This window comes from Pipistrellus kuhlii, unplaced genomic scaffold, assembly GCF_014108245.1.
Source record: "Pipistrellus kuhlii isolate mPipKuh1 unplaced genomic scaffold, mPipKuh1.p scaffold_m20_p_7, whole genome shotgun sequence".
Lineage (NCBI taxonomy): Eukaryota > Metazoa > Chordata > Mammalia > Chiroptera > Vespertilionidae > Pipistrellus > Pipistrellus kuhlii.
The window spans coordinates 52,174,753-52,191,436 of NW_023425573.1; the positions used below are offsets into that span (position 1 = coordinate 52,174,753).

The window sequence follows — 16,684 nt, forward strand, 5'->3', positions numbered from 1 at the left end:
AAAAATAATTTTCACGGTGGTGACATATAATTGCAAAGATCAAGGGACATTTGGAGACTGTGCTCTGCAACTGGGACCCCAAAGCAATATCCTGGACTTGGCTGTTTTACTAAAAGGGCTCAGTATTCAATACACAGGCCAATGTTCTTCCAGTGTCCTCAAAGTAATCACTACTATAACATCCCTTCTAGCTATGCAATACCTGTTTCAATATGTGTCTGGGTGTATGGTGGTGGTGGGGGGGGAGGGGTGTAGACATATGTCTATATGTACCTTAACATCATATATAATTCTATATAATCAAAGGGTAATATGCAAATTGACCCTAAGGGTGGAATACCGGAACTACCAGTCACTATGATGCACAAGGACCACCAGAGGGAAGACATGCAACTCAGGAGCTGCCCCCTGGTGGTCAGTGCACTTCCACAAGGGGAGTACTGCTCTGCCAGAAACAGGCAGATTACATGTAATTATATATTTGAATTACATCAAATATATAAAGTATTTTAAGTCATCAAATTAAACCTACTGCTGGAATGTGGTAGCACTAAGGATGTCCGATTAATGGCTTAGGCCCACTCCCTCAGGAGTTTGTCAGACCTGCCCTGAGGGCTCCCAGGCTACCAGGGGGATGTTTGACTGCCTGCATAGGCCCAATCCTGGGAAGCAGGCCTAAGCTGTCAGTCAGACATCCCACAAGTGGTTCCGGACTATGAGAGGGTGCATGCCTGGTTGAGGGGAGCCCCCCAAGGGCTCAAATTTTCGTCCACCAGGCCTCTAGTATTAGTATAAAAAGTTTTCACTTTCACAGCCATCCTTATAAAACATTCTACACATCTATTAAAGCCAATGCCATCCTTATATATATTAAGAGGTTGTTTGGCACATGTTACAGTCATAAATGTTTCCTGGAAACAATTGGCCCAATTTATAAACTGTTTACTAAGGTAATAAAATCATGCTGAAATATGACATTATTTCCTTCTGCATTAAAAATGAACTCATGCTCTGGCCAGTATGGCTCAGCCAGTTGGATGTGTTTTCATGCACAGAAAGGATGCTGGTTCAATTTCTAATCTAGGCACATGCCCAGGTTGCAGGTTCAATCTCTGGTCACGGAGTTGCAGGAGGCAACTGATCCAAAAATGGTTTCCTCGCTCTCTCCCCCTTCCTCTCTCTCTTTAAATCAATTTAAAAGTGAGCCTCCTCATTAAAAGTATAAGAAATAGTCCCCAAATTGCAATGACTCTAGTAATCACCTTAGTTTCTGCTTTGATTAGGAAATTTCACCATTCCCCTATCTCTGCTTGCACTACCAAAATACAAACAAAACAAAAACCCATTACTTCTTTGGGGGGCGGGAATCACAAAATAAAAACCCCACCAATGTTCACTTCAAAATGCTTTGGGAAGCCCTATGGAAGGGGACATCAAAACTGAAACAATGGTCCTGGCCAGGGTGGCCTGCCCCAGGCACTGAAAGGTCCCCAGTTAATTCCCAGTCAGGGCACATACCTATGTTGCAAGTTCCATCCCAGGTCTATTGCCTGCAGGAGGCAACCGACTGAATATTTCTCTCTTTTCTCCCTCTTTTTTCTTCTCTCTCTATAAAAACCAATATATTTTTATTAAAGTGAAATAATGGGCATTTTACAAAGGTCCCTTACATAACCCAACATTCGTTATAAATTGTTCCTAAATACACAATAATAAACTCAGCATTTGACATACCATCTCAGAAAAGATTTATCAACTCTGCAAACATACAAACACTTGGATCACACACACACACACACACACACAAAAAAAAACACAAAAGAGAGAAGAGAGAGAGAGCATTGCATTCAATGAATATACATGTCACTGTGGAAAGAGAAACATACTATTAAAACAATTCCTGAATATAACATCTTATTTATTATAAAGCTGCAAAAATTATCTAAAATTCTCAAAATTTATTAAATAATATTAGTCACAGAAAATGTGAAGCGACTATTGGTCAGTTGGTTGCTATGAGTAAAGAAACTCATTCATAAAAGTCTACAATTAAAATTATTATAAAATAATACTAAATTAAATATGAGCAGAAAAATGAATCATATCAAATACCTAAAGTATTTTAAGTCATCAAATTAAACCTGCTGCTGGAATGTGATGTTTTTGTTGACGGTAGCTGTGTTGAATGTCTCTTCTTTTTTTTAGCCCTTATTCTGCATCATATCCAGCCTGCTAACTTCTATGTTATCCTAGGTTGCTAACTTCTATATTCACACCAAGCAAACTCCCTTGTCCTTTAACTTAGGTTGGGAAGGTACTGACAGTATTAGGAGACAGAAGATTAATGAGCTTGAGCTATTTATTTCCCTGGTTCCTCTCTGTGGGGCCACTGAGGGTTGGCTCTCTCACTCACAACGATAATGCCATGGGGAATGTTCTATGACCAGTTAATAAAGTAAGAAACAATGCAAGACTACATTAAATAAGAATCTACCCTCTATGCTAGCAGCTGCTTGAAGTCTAACTCAGGGGTGGCCCTGAAAGCCAGTGGATGAAGGGAATCTGCTTACAAGGCAAAACTTCAGAGAGGAAATTTGACTGAACACTGTGAATGAGAAATGGCTTAGCGTAGCAATGGCTACACTAATCCATGAGCAGTAGATAACAGGCTGGACAGCTGGTAAGAGATTTAAAAGAATAAGAATGAAAAATTAATGACCAAGAAGTCTGATGGGAGAGGTATGTGAATGATCCCCTTGAAGAGGATGCAAAAATAGATATTAATGTCCCATGTAATCTTACAGAAAGGTTTCCACTGCAGAGGAGCCTGCAATAATCAGATTGACAAAATTATCCCTCCTATAGCCGTCACGCAGTCCTTTTTATAGTCTCTCTCTCTCTTTTTTTTTTTTCCAGTTGTTCAATGGGCAGGAGAGATACTAATAGACCAGGATAACTCAGAGGAAGAGTATGCATGGATTTGATGACATGAACTTCTCACCACAGTTGATATGATTATGGCCACCCAACCTGCCAATAGCAAGAGAAAACACAAAGGGCACCATTCTTGATCACCTGGTGAGAGGCTGATTCTATTGGAACCCTTTCATCACTGTGAGGAAAATGTCTTCTCACAGCAGGGAAGAGATCTGGAATCTGTCTTCTCTGGCCACAGTTCTGTCCGTACCACCATTTGTAGACATACACAATCCTACATTTCTTGGATTTTGGCATAATCTCACTTCAGACCAGGGAAGAAAATTTATGGCCAAAAAAAAAAAAAAAAAAAATGTGACCATGGGTTCACCCAAAATATCCCCTGGTCTCATGTCCTCAGTGTCTATAAGCAGCTGACCTGATGAAATAGAATATGCTAAATACTGTTGAGCACTATTTGGGAGGAAAAAACCTCCTGGATTACCAATATCCAAAGTGTGATATCAAATCTCCTATAGGTAAAATGAACAGGCCCAGTAATCGAAGAAGGAAGTAAGAGTGAAATCTCTTCAGCAAATAACTCATTGAAGCAATATTTGTTTTCTTTCTATATAACCTCAGGCTTTATACATAGAAAGGTTCTAGTTTCCATATGAGAAATACTTCCACTAGAGAACACAATCAGGCTCTGTTTAATTGGAAAATGAGTCTACCCTCCAGCCATTATGAGCTCCTTAAGTTGTTGAAAGTACTGGCAGAGAAAGAGACCGCAATAATGGTTGAGGTGATGGATATTATTTACCAACAGGAAATTGGATTGCTGCCACAGAGGGGGGCAAGCAGAACTATTTTTGGAACCTGGAGGGTATTTTTGTTTGTTTGTTTATTTGTTTCCCCCTCTGTACTAGACTGAGTAATAGAAAAATGAGGCAACCCAATAAGGGCAATTTAATCAAAGGCTTATATCACAAGATCATACACCACCAGGTAAAGAATACTATACAAACTAGTTACTGATCGATGGAGCATAGGATATACCTTGCACAGATGTAGCTAAAAGAATGTAAAATTATTGTCCTGCCAGTGTGCTCAGTTGTTGAGTGAAAACCTATGAACAAGGAGGTCATGGTTCAACTCCTGGTTAGGGCACATGGTTCGATCCCCTGTCAGGGGTGTGCAGGAGGCAGCCAATCAATCTCTCTCATCATTGACATTCCTATTGCTCTCCCTCCCCCTTCATTTCTGAAATCAATAAAAATAGTTTTACAAGTATATAATTATCATCTAAGACCTCATGAACAGCCCACATAAATCATGAGACTACAGCAACTATATTTCATTGTTTATTAATTCATTTCCCTACTTTTGTCTTGAATATTTTATATAAAGAACACTGAGGTTTGTGAACATTTTAGGTTTTGCTTGGGAATATGAGCAGACTGCCCTCAACTCATAGGATATAAGAATTGATAGATTTTGTGTGTCCCTTGTAGAAGGGAAACATACGTTTCATCTGGAAAAGAGTAGAAAGCTGAGGAGATGACTGGACTGCAGGAAATTTGTTCTTCTAAATCCAAACTCCACTCTTATCTTTTTCAAATAATTACCCGGGAATCTGACCTATATGAACTACATCTGGACTTTCTTCTCTGATTTCAGATTGGATATGGCCAATGGAGAAACCAGTAAGTATTTGGACAGTAGAACACAAATAAAGCCAAGGTATTTATTCCCTTGGTTTATCCTTATGTGGCAGTCACACACCGGCTCTGTCCCCAGACCAAAGGGTATGGTCTCTGTCAGATGGTTCTCTCCATAGATGTATTTTTTTTAATAAGTTAATATAATTGCTTCCTCCTCTTCCATTTAAGGGTGCGGTGTAGTAATGACTTAACCCTTCTCGCTTTTTCTAAATTCTGTAGACTCCTTTATAAATAGCCCTTGTGTTATATTCTCAGCTACTTGGTTGAAGCATGGCCTGTTTCCTGGTGACAAAAGAATTTAGAAAGTATGGGGAAACCTTAGAGATTCCTAACTTATATGACCAAGCTTACACTTAAGCAATATTAATTAACACTTAATCCATCATTTTCTCTGGACTGAATTCTAATTGAACTCTCTAATATACTTTCTTAAAGGTCTTTTTTATTTTTATTTTTTTGGGGGTGGGGTCATGTTCTCCCATTAGTTAAAAACATATAAGCATGTATCTGCAATAAATTAGGTTTATTCATTGGTGATTAATATAGGTATTATAGCAAATCAAAAATAGAAAATTTAAAATAAGGTAAAAATAAAGAAAAATTCTAATATTTAATTTTTCCACCCCAATGAAGTATCTTAGGCATCCTTGTGATTCATAGAGCATGTTTTGGAAATCACTGTAGGTAAAGTGATAGCATGCATTTCTTTTCTTGTCTCAAGGCATTTTGCTATCAAGAAAGGTTGATTTGTCATCATTGTTTGGTAGTTGGTATGTAGGTACTATTTTCTTTCATTTTTGTTCTCACTTCTTGCTGCTGGGTATGGGGTTGAGCTTCTTACTGATTTTCTATAATAGAACAATACCAAGCAAATGAGAAATTACTGAACAAAATTTCTTAGGAGGAAAATATGGAATAGGTTAAAGTGGTAGGTGTGCTTTGCTACCTTCCCTGAGAATTGCATTGTCACATGTTGTGGAATAAGGAATGCTAAGGTCTTGCATATATGTATTCATTCTGATGTGGAGTGACGAGTGGGGTTTGAGGAAAATCAAATACTGGAAAAAGAAAGTTTAAAATGGTAGGACACAAAAAGTGGAATCATGAAAGGACAATATGCTACTTTTATCTTAAATATTAATCAGCATGAATTGCTTGGAATCGTGTATTTCCAGTCTCTGTGATGCTGAAAATATGAGACTAATGAAGGTCTGTAGGGTTTACATTTCAAAATGATCAGATGCAATCATGAGAGTAAGCTTGAATATTTCACATAAATTCACAAAAATGAATTTATATCAAGTCTTCAAGATAGCTGTCACAGAATAGGCTTGGATTTTCTATTACCTAAATATTATTTGATTTTTAAATCAGATCTTTGTAGGAAGCTCCAGTAATAATTTCAGGGTATCAAAATAAATGGATGTAAATTTGCTGCAAGAGGCAGCATAATGTGAAATGTAACATTTTGATGATTATGTTTTTGTGGAGAAAATCTCTGGTGGGAGGTGGAAAAAGCCCAGCGTTCTACCCAGATTAAAAGCTAACCTCAGCAATCACATATCTAATGACTACCTGTCTCCTCCTGCCACCCCTTATGCTTATGTTTGAGGCATTCCAACCTTTTAATGACCATCTGCATAAACCAGTTGCTGATCCTTGTACTTAAATCTTATTGCTCAGCATTAATTTATACTGATTTTTTAGTTTTCCACAGCCTCTGGGCCTTTTTTTTGTTAGTTAATAATAATAATAATAATAATAATAATAACTAGAATACTAAGAATATGCTTCATTTAACAGTCACAAGAATTAAATTGATTGTGCTGACCAAATAATGCAAATATGTCATTTAAATTTCAGAAATCCATCGTAAATTGCCTTTGCCCTTTATAAAGTATCCAAACATTCTAGGAACTCAACCATTCAAAACATGCAAGACCTAAGTCAATACTAATTTAATAAGCATCTACTTTCTGTGCCAAAAAAATATAGTTCTACAATATAAATACTGACATAAAAACCCACACAATGCTTAACATGCTCTTTCTTAAAATTCATCAGATCTATATAAAATATTGTCAAATGTACCCTGGATTTTATTACCTAAACCTTTTTTTTTTTAAATAAGTGAATTTTTATTACATCATAAGGTCAAAGGCATACTATGAGGTAAATTACAGATTAAATTAGTGAACCAATATAAAATAACAGATAGTGCTCTAAACCTAAACATAAGCAATAACCTCCTTCTTTTTTCTTACAGTTTCTTCCTACAATCCTTAACATCCCACCTGATTTTATATATATATATACCATATATATATATATATATATATATATATATATATATCTGTATATATATATATATATATCTATATATATATATATATATATCTGTATATATATATATATATATATATATATATATGAAATGTGTTTATATTTTGGCAAAAACTATATATACACACAAGATTTTTTGGTGGTAATTTTTTAACCATCCAGTTTATACCCTTTTCTTTTATAATATTTGATGATTTCATTTTCACCTTTTTATACTATATATGGAAGTGTTTAATTGTCATTATATAGGGTGGGCAAAAGTAGATTTAATAGTTATAATACAAAAAGTAGTTATAATACAAAAAGTATGCAATAATCAATAAATAATAATACAAGAATAAACTGTTTCACTTACAACTGTGCACCTACTTTTGCTATCCCCTGTATATGCAGAATTCATTTAAATCCTGTACTACTGAGCTGGTCCGGAGGTAGTGAGTTATCACAAATGGTTGTACACAGTCAGTTAAATCCTGTACTACTTAAAATCTTTGTGGTTAAAATTAATTCTGGGAGATTCTGTACTCTGACTTGTTTTTCAAGGTAACTCTATATAAACCTTTGGAGGCCTTTTCCCCATGAATTTATTTTAACATGAAGAAAAAAAGCAGCTTACTCTCGCATAGCCTTCCAATGTTTAGTAATAAATCCAGTATTCTTTGGAATAAGTAGTAGCAGTCACTTTAGAAAACAGCTTTAAAATCTCTTATATTAGGAGTTAATGTCATCTAACAGGTAATTCCATAGCAATTTATGGTTAATAGCTCCTCATCATACTGCTGGGAAGGAGCAACGAATTTAATATGCATCATTATATTGTTATATGTTCACAGTTATTTTATATTTATTCTTCTGTATTGCTGAAACAATTTGAATTATATCGCCTCTCTTATTTTATAGTGCACAGAAGTAAAAATACTTCAGTAATTTCAAAATTGGACTTGTTTGGTGAATTTAAGTGCAGGCATAAGATAAGTGTTCTTTTAGAAGTGGACTTTAAGGTTGATTATTGATCAAATTTTAGCTAATCTTCCATTCCAGCACAGCAAACACATTCCACTTTCCCTTAGATATTGTTTCCTCCCAGTTCTATTTCTTCACGCCAGCCTCTTTCTTCCTATGCACTGTGCTATTTTATGCACTCTCAAATATGAGACCAATTAAATATATGCATTGTATGTCTTAGGGTATACTGATTTACATTCATGAACACCCAGATACCTGCACATCTTATAAAATTATAGATTCACAGTATCTCAAGATTGGACATTTAGGTGTTTTATCTGAATGCACAAAAGTGTTTTAAATAGAAAAGTATTTTGAGCCAGAGTATCTGGATCTCTTTACCTAATGGGGTTATAAAATAGAGTTTAGCTTGCAAGTCAGTATTGCAAATTTATCTCCTTGATCTTAATTTATGATAGTTTAAGAAGTTAAAATATGTGTCTCAGGAAAAATAGATTGATGGGAAAATTGAGAAGGTAGAGTAATGCAGTAAAGTCCCTTTATATATTAAGCGTTGCACCCAACGGAACAGAGTCACAGGATAGTAGCAACTTGCTATTGCCTTGCCTGTTCACTGACACAACATGTTCTTTTCACTGGGAAGTAGAAATCCTCAGCTGGCTATTGTTGCGGAAAGGACATTATCTCCCATAAAAGAAAGAATTTGGGATTGTTATGTGAAGGCTACTGCCCTTATGAAAAAGTGTCCGCATGACTTTAAAGTAAGCTATAACTGGAGGTCCAAGACTTAGTTATAAAGTTCAGTTTTCACTGAAATTATTTAGGTAATTTCCATTTTTATTTTATTTATTTATTTTTTTGTCATCTTTTTCACCATGGAGATGAGAAAAGCAGATGGGAAAGATGGAACCAAACTTTGTTAAGTTTAACTGTGCAGGATTCAGTATGATCTATTTCCCCATGGGGTATAACTCAGGAATTCATTGATGAATAATATTCTTTCTTCTTAAGAATTTTCCATTTCTTTGAGAGTTTTTTCTCATCTAATGTGAATTGTTCTAACCTTTTCTTTGTCCCATCAAATCCCAGTGACATCTTGAGACATTTTGTAGCCTTGTTTCTTACCTGCAATTTATCTAATTAATGCAGAATTCCTTTTCCAATTGTACAGTTATGTTTCATGAAACAGTTTCAAGTTCATTTTTTACATATATTGCATATTTAGTTATAATTATTCACATGTAGCTGAGCATTTAACTCATAGTGTTGGGTATTATAGAATTGTCTCTTTACATTCTATTCAGTTGAGTTCAATAAGCAGTTATTGACTTCTATATGCCAGGCTTCATTTGGGATACTTTGACATAGCTGGTGAAAAATACAGAAAAAAACCCTACCCTAGCATTTCTTGCTTCTTAGAATATACATTCCATAGTTTTGCTTCACCCACCAACAGTTTTTATTTTCCTCTATGATATCTTTTCTTACATGTTCCACTAGAAATTTTTCAATTAAAAATTGTGTTAACATTTAATAAGAACAATAATAAAACAGGTAACACTTAAGCTGTGCTCATGGGCTAGGCACTGTTTAAGCATGTTACATATATTAATTCATGTAATCTGCATAATAAGTCTATGGGGTGGGCAATATTTATCCCATTATGTGAAAGGAGAAACACAGAAATAGAAAAGAAGTTTAAATAACTTCTAAGCTTGCCCAAATAACAAGTGAAGCCCTGATCAAACCCAGGTGGCTTAACTTCAGAATTTGTGCTATTTTCCAATAGATATACAGTACCTGTCTAAAATCTCTCCAGAAAGGTTTAATATAGCATTCCATTTAATATGTTTACTTTAATTATCTATTCAATAGCAAACTAAAACTCAACTCATGATCTCTGATCTGGCTGAAATTGTACTGTAATATTGAAAGTCAATTGAAAGGCATCGAATAATTCTCAGAGCATCATATCTGTTTTTTATGATTTGCTCATTTATGTCCTACCTGAGAAATATCTACTTGCCCTAATCATTGAATTTTTCCTATTATTTTCTGTGTAATTTGTATAGTTATACTTACTACATATAGCTTTACAATACATTTCAAATTAATTTTTAATAAATACATGTTTAGATAAAAGTTCATTTTTTTATGTCTACAGATGGATAGCCAATTGTTTTAGCACTTCTCATTGGAAATACTGTCCTGTCAAGGTTGCTTAAAATTAGTTGACCAATAACAGTTTGTCTGAAGTAATAACAGTAATAAGCATATAGGAAAATGAAATTTAACAAAACCTTATTTTAAAATATTTATAAGGAATTTTGACATAAAAGTATCATAAGTATAGGATGGGGAAATTGGTAATTCTCTGTTAAAATTAGGAAGCTAATTTATGTTGTAAGAAAAGATAAAATCATAAAACCTCAATCATATAAAGAAAATGCAAAAAAAGTAAAAAAAAAAATAGGTTCAAGAACAATTGCAACAAACAGAAAATATGTATAAACATAGCAGATATTAATCCAACTATACCAATAACCATTTTAAATGTAAATGCTCTACATACTCTAATAAAGTTAGATTGTCCGAGTAGGTTAAACAAATCTATGTTGTCTACAAGAAATTCATTTTAAATATAAAGGCTTAGGTAGGTTAAAACTAAAGGAATGGAGAAATATAGATCATACTAACAGAATTCAAGAAAAAGTTGGATTAGCTATACGACTTCAGACAAAGTATACTTCAGAGCAAGGAAATTACTGGTGATAAAAAGGGTTTTCACATCATGATATAGTGGGCAAATCATTATAAATAAATAATAGTCTTCAACATGTATGCACCTAACAAAAGAACATAAAAATAAATGAGTAAAAAATCTGATTGAACTGCATGAAGAACTAGAGAAATCCACTATATAATTGGAGATTTTCACACCCCACTTGTAATAATCGAGAAATTTAGCAGGCAGAAAATCACTAAGGATATAGAAGACCTGAACAGCCCAATGAATCAGCTTGATGTAACTGATATTTATAGACTACTCCATCTAATAACAAACAACAGAAAAAACATTCTTTTCAGGCTCACATTCTTTTCAGGCAGATTTAACAGGACAGATCACATTCTGAGACATTAAAAAATGTAAAGAATAAAAACCATGCAACGCATGGTTTCAGACCACAAGGGAATTAATTGCACAATCTTTATTCTATTTTTGTATTCTTTCCATGTATTTATTTTACTACTTTCTAATCATAAAGTGACTTCACTTTTGTTTGATGATCTACTCAGCAAGTGATTATTGAGGGTGCTGTGTTTTTTTAATTTGACATGCACGTATTAGATAAGAAAACTATGAAATTCATTAGATGTAACTCTCTGGGTAGAAGTGGCTTCACTTTGACACCTCCTAGATACACAAGTTTTCATGCTTCCAATTGTCTGGCTCATTCGTTCCTTTCATATCAGATATCAAAGCCTACCACATTATTTGTGCACTGAAGCAGGAGAGTGAGGGCTGAAGGAGGCTTCAGGGACTCCCAGAGGCTCCAAGATTCTCTGCCTTAGTTTATCACTTTTGAATTCCTTGCCTCATCAATTAGCCAAAAATATGCCCCAGTTAATTTTTATAAATACAACTTTTGAGCTGTGTTGTACAATATGGTTGCCACTAACCACAAGTGGCTACATAATTTAAATTAATTAAATAAAATAGAAATTTAATCTCTCAGGTGCACATTCCAGGTATACAAGATTCACACAGAACTAGTGGCTATTATTCTGGGCTGTGAGAGTTTTAAAACGTCTACCATTGCAAAGAAGTCTGTGGGATAGCATTTGTTAGATTCTCTAAACTGGTTCAAACCAGCTTTTGTTATACTGTCAAAGTTCCTTATAAGTATTTTAAACTAAGGTTTTGTTAAGCTCCTATTTTATTTCTAAGCAAAGATAAAATAATTTTACTAGACATAATTAAGGAAGAATATGACTACTGCAATATTTGATTAAAGATCAACATGAAATAATTTTTTGATAACTTTTATTGAAAATAACTTTTATTGAAACATAAAAGTTTCAAATTTCAGACTACCTGAATAGAGGTTTTTATAATTTATGAACTATTGGAGAATAGAGACTTTTCTAGTCTCAGTTGTTTCCTAACAAAATCTAGTATAATGCTTTGAACAGAGTACTCAATAAAGCTTTGCTGAAACAATAATCTAGTATTAATTTGAATGAAAAAAAAGTGTAAATGGCAAATCCCCTATGAAAACAATGCCTTGTTAGAATTGCAAACAACTTAGCATGTGATCTGCTATTTGTTTTAATTCATCAAAATTAAGTTTATTAATTTACATAATTATTCTTACTTATCCTATCTAATAGAATAGTAATATGCAAATTGAACATCATTCCAACATACAAGATGGCTAGCCACATGTGGTCAAAGATGGATACCCCATGTGGACACAAGATGGCTGCCACAAGATGGCCTGCAGGGGAGGGCAGTTGGAAGGGACCAGGCCTGCAGGGGAGGGAATTTAAAGTCAAAGATGCTGCAGGGGAGCAGTTAGGCATCAATCAGGCTGGCAGGCAGGAGCATTTAGGGGCAATCAGGAAGGCAGGCAGGTGAGCAGTTGGGAGTGGATTGTGAGAGGGAGTCCAACTGCCCGTTTAGGTCCGATTCTGGTTTGGCAGCTGGACATCTCTCAAATGGTCCCAGATTGGAGAGGGTACAGGCTGGGCTGAGAAACACACATCCTTGTGCAAGAATTTCATGCACCGAGCCTCTAGTCTTGCTGATAATGGATATGTCCTCCCAAAGTACCCTGTGTCACCCTGGATAGGTCTACTTGACTCTGAGCCATTTGCTTCCTATACTAAACTATGCCTTTGAATTTCATCTTTATCATTAATAAAAGTACTGCAACTGAACACTTTTTCATAATTTTTCATTTGTTTAGAACCAATATAAAGAAGAGGGTTGCTATTTACTGGTATTCCTCAGTCATTGCCACCAAAGATTTAATAACTCTGCTACTAATTTTAGATTTGTTCTGGAGGCAATGAGAAATTATTAGTAGTATTTGAACTACATGGTATAAGCATAGAATGTTATAATGTTATGACTAATCAGTGGTAGGAAAAGGAATAGTTTTTTTTTATAATAAAACTAGAGGCCCATTGCACAAATTCATTCACGGCTGAGGTTCCTCAACCTGGCTGGTGATGGGGTCCAATTGAGGCCATCTTGCCCAGTCCCAATTGAGGCTGATCTGGGCCAGCTGGTGGGGGAGACCATAGGAGGCTGGCCATCCACAGAAGGTTGGCTGTGGGAGCGCAGTGTCCACCAGGGGGCAGCTTTTGCACTGAGTGTCAGAGCGAATCATAAATACCGAACATTTGTCTGGTTGTAAAGGTCACTTAGGCTTTTATATATATATAGATCCATATACAGATGAGAAGTAAGAATATCAGTTGAGAAAATATTGTAAGAGATGATAAGTATATTTGTATATACAAGTTTGTTTCTGAGTCTCTGTATATATAAAAGATAAGAAATGTTGAGACATACTTTGTTATTTTTAACTGAGACTGAGATTAGTATTAGTCATTTCAATGCCATTGCCAACTACCAGTTTAAAAAAATGGCATGACTCTTATGAACTTCTCTGGTTTATAACAATATTAATCTTTTGTCTCTACTCTATTAGTTATGTTAATTGGGTATGTCCAGAGCCAGAAACCAGAAAGAAAGTTTGTACCTACTACTAGGAATAGGGTTGGTGGGGATAAAAGCATATTCAAAACTTGTGATTTTTATTCTCTCTCAATATGCCACAATAATTACACTGGAAGACATAAAGCTCTATTTCAATTTGCTAACCTAAAGAAAAGATGTATTTTAATAAAAGTGGTATCTTAAGGATACATATAATTCGTTCTTACAATATTATACAGCAACATAGGGTGTACTGTACATATGCTTTAACAGTTAATAGCTCAATGTTAAAAGTAAAATGTATTATTATGAACTTCTCTGGTTTATAAGAATAATATTAATCTTTTGTCACCACTCTATTAATTATGTTAGTTGGGTATGTTACAGAACCAGAAACCAGATATATATAATAATGGATATATATGAGATATATATATATATAAAATAAAATACATCATTTCAAAGCTGAAAATAAAACCTAAAATTATTATCTTGTCTAGAACCTTGCTAATAAGAAGATAAAATATTATCAAATATGTTTTATAGATATAGAATCTAAAGGAAATGAAGCCAATTATTTTAATCTACATAATTTATGGTTGTAATACTCAATTTATAAGGATTCATGCTTAATCTTAAAACTTTTCATAAGGTATAATATAAAAAAAGCATGTACTTAATATAATAAATATTAAAGCCAATATATTTAAAAATGTCAATTATTTAACTTCCTAAAATTTATTCAGAAAAAAATTATATAAGTTCTAAATGCTCCTATAAGTAATCTATGTTATTTACTTCTTTTATAAGTTTAGCAAATAATCCAATACTTCTTTGGATAGTCCATGAATAAAAGAATTGCATTCTATTCAGATATTAACAGAGAGCTCTTGTTTTCCTTTTATCCTTTTGCAGAGAGACCGTATGCATTATGCATAATGAAAGAGATTTGAAGGCAAGAATTAATTGAGGGTGGAGTGAAAAAATTAGCTTGTTTTTGAGAATAATTAAAATACTAAATTAAGCCATTTATTTGTTTGTTTATTTGTTAACCCTCACCTGAGGATATTTTTCCATTGATTTTTAGGGAGAATAGAAGAGAGAGGAGAGGGAAAGATAGAAACAGTGATATGAGAGAAACACATTGACTGGTTGTCTTCTGCATGAGACCCAACCAGATCCCAGACCTAGGAGGATCCTCCAACCCAGGTTCATGCACTTGACCGGAATCGAACCCAGGACACTTTGGTCTGCAGGCTGACACCCTATCCACTGACCCAAACTGGCTAGGTCCTAAATTAAACCTTTAAAATGGGATTCTTTTTTTTTTAAATATATTTTATTGATTTTTTTTTTGCCCCCCCTCCCTCCCTTCCACACATCCCCTCCTTCCCCAGAGTTTTGTGTCCATTGGTTGTACTTATATGCATGTATAAAAGTCCTTCGGTTGATCTATTATCTCCCCAGATCTTCCTCCCCTCCCCGCTGTAATTTGACAGTCTACTTGTTGATATACTGTCTCTATATCTATCTTTTGGTTCATCATTTTATAATGCTCTTTATTATCCACAAATGAGTAAGGTCATGTGGTGTTTCTCTTTCATTGATTGGCTTATTGTTCTCCAATTCCATCCAGGTTGCTGCAAATGATGAGAATTCCTTCTTTTTTATGGCAGCATAATATTCCATTGTGTAGATGTACCATCGTTTTTGGATCCAATCATCTGCTGACGGACACTTAGGCTGTTTCCAAATTCTGGCTATTGTAGATTGTGCTGCTATGAACATAGGGGTGCATATATCCTTTCTGATTGGTGTTTCTAGTTTCTTGGGATATATTCCTAGAAGTGGGATTACTGGGTCAAATGGGAGTTCCATTTTCAGTTTTTTGAGGAAACTCCACACTGTTCTCCACAGTGGTTGCACCAGTCTACATTCCCACCAGCAGTGCACGAGGGTTCCTTTTTCTCCACAACCTCCTCAACACTTGTCGTTTGTTGATTTGTTGATGTTGGCCATTCTGACAGGTGTGAGATGGTACCGCATTGTTGTTTTGATTTGAATCTCTTGGACAATTAGTGACTTTGAGCATGTTTTCATGTGCCTTTTGGCCTTCCTTCTGTCTTCTTTTGAAAATGTTCTATTTAGGTCCATTGCCCATTTTTTAATTGGATTATTTATCTTCCTTTTATTTAGTTGTATAAGCTGTTTGTAGATGTTGGAGATTAAACCTTTGTCAGTGGTATCATTTGCAAATATGTTCTCCCACACTGTGGGCTTTCTTGTTGTTTTGTTGATGGTTTCTTTTGCTGTAAAAAAGCTTTTTATTTTGATGTAGTCCCATTTGTTTATTTTCTCTTTAGCTTCCATTGCCCTAGGGGTAGTATCAGTGAAGAAGTTCTTTTGGCATACGTCTGAGATTTTGCTGTCTGTGGATGCTTCTAGTATTTTTATGGTTTCCCGTCTGATGTTTAAGTCCTGTATCCATTTTCAGTTTATTTTTGTGAATGGTGTAAGTTGGTGATCTAGTTTCATTCTTTTGCATGTGTCTGTCCAATTTTACCAACACCATTTATTGAAGAAACTGTCTTGACTCCATTGTATATTCGTGCCTCCTTTGTCAAATATTAATTGAGCATAGTGATTTGGGTTGATATCTGGGTTCTCGATTCGATTCCATTGATCTATATGTCTGTTCTTGTGCCAGTACCAGGCTGTTTTGAGAACAGCGGCTTTGTAATATAGTTTGAAGTCTGGTATTGAGATCCCTCCTACTTTACTCTTCTTTCTCAGGATTGCTGTGGCTATTCGGGGTCTTTTATTGTTCCAAATGAACTTTTGGAGAGTTCTTTCTAGGTCGGTGAAATATGTTGTTGGTATTTTAATGGGAAGTGCATTGAACCTATAGATTGCTTTAGGAAGTATGGACATTTTGATGATGTTGATCCTACCAATCCATGAACATGGTATGTTCTTCCATCTCCTTACATCTTCCTCTATCTCTTTT

General features: G+C 34.8%; 1 protein-coding gene across 3 annotated transcripts in view; it reads right to left on the bottom strand.

The window, feature by feature from the left end:
• GALNT13 (polypeptide N-acetylgalactosaminyltransferase 13) overlaps nucleotides 1-16,684 on the bottom strand; it is a 446,823-nt gene that overhangs the window by 269,792 nt on the left and 160,347 nt on the right. The gene's annotated exons all lie outside the window — the stretch shown is intronic.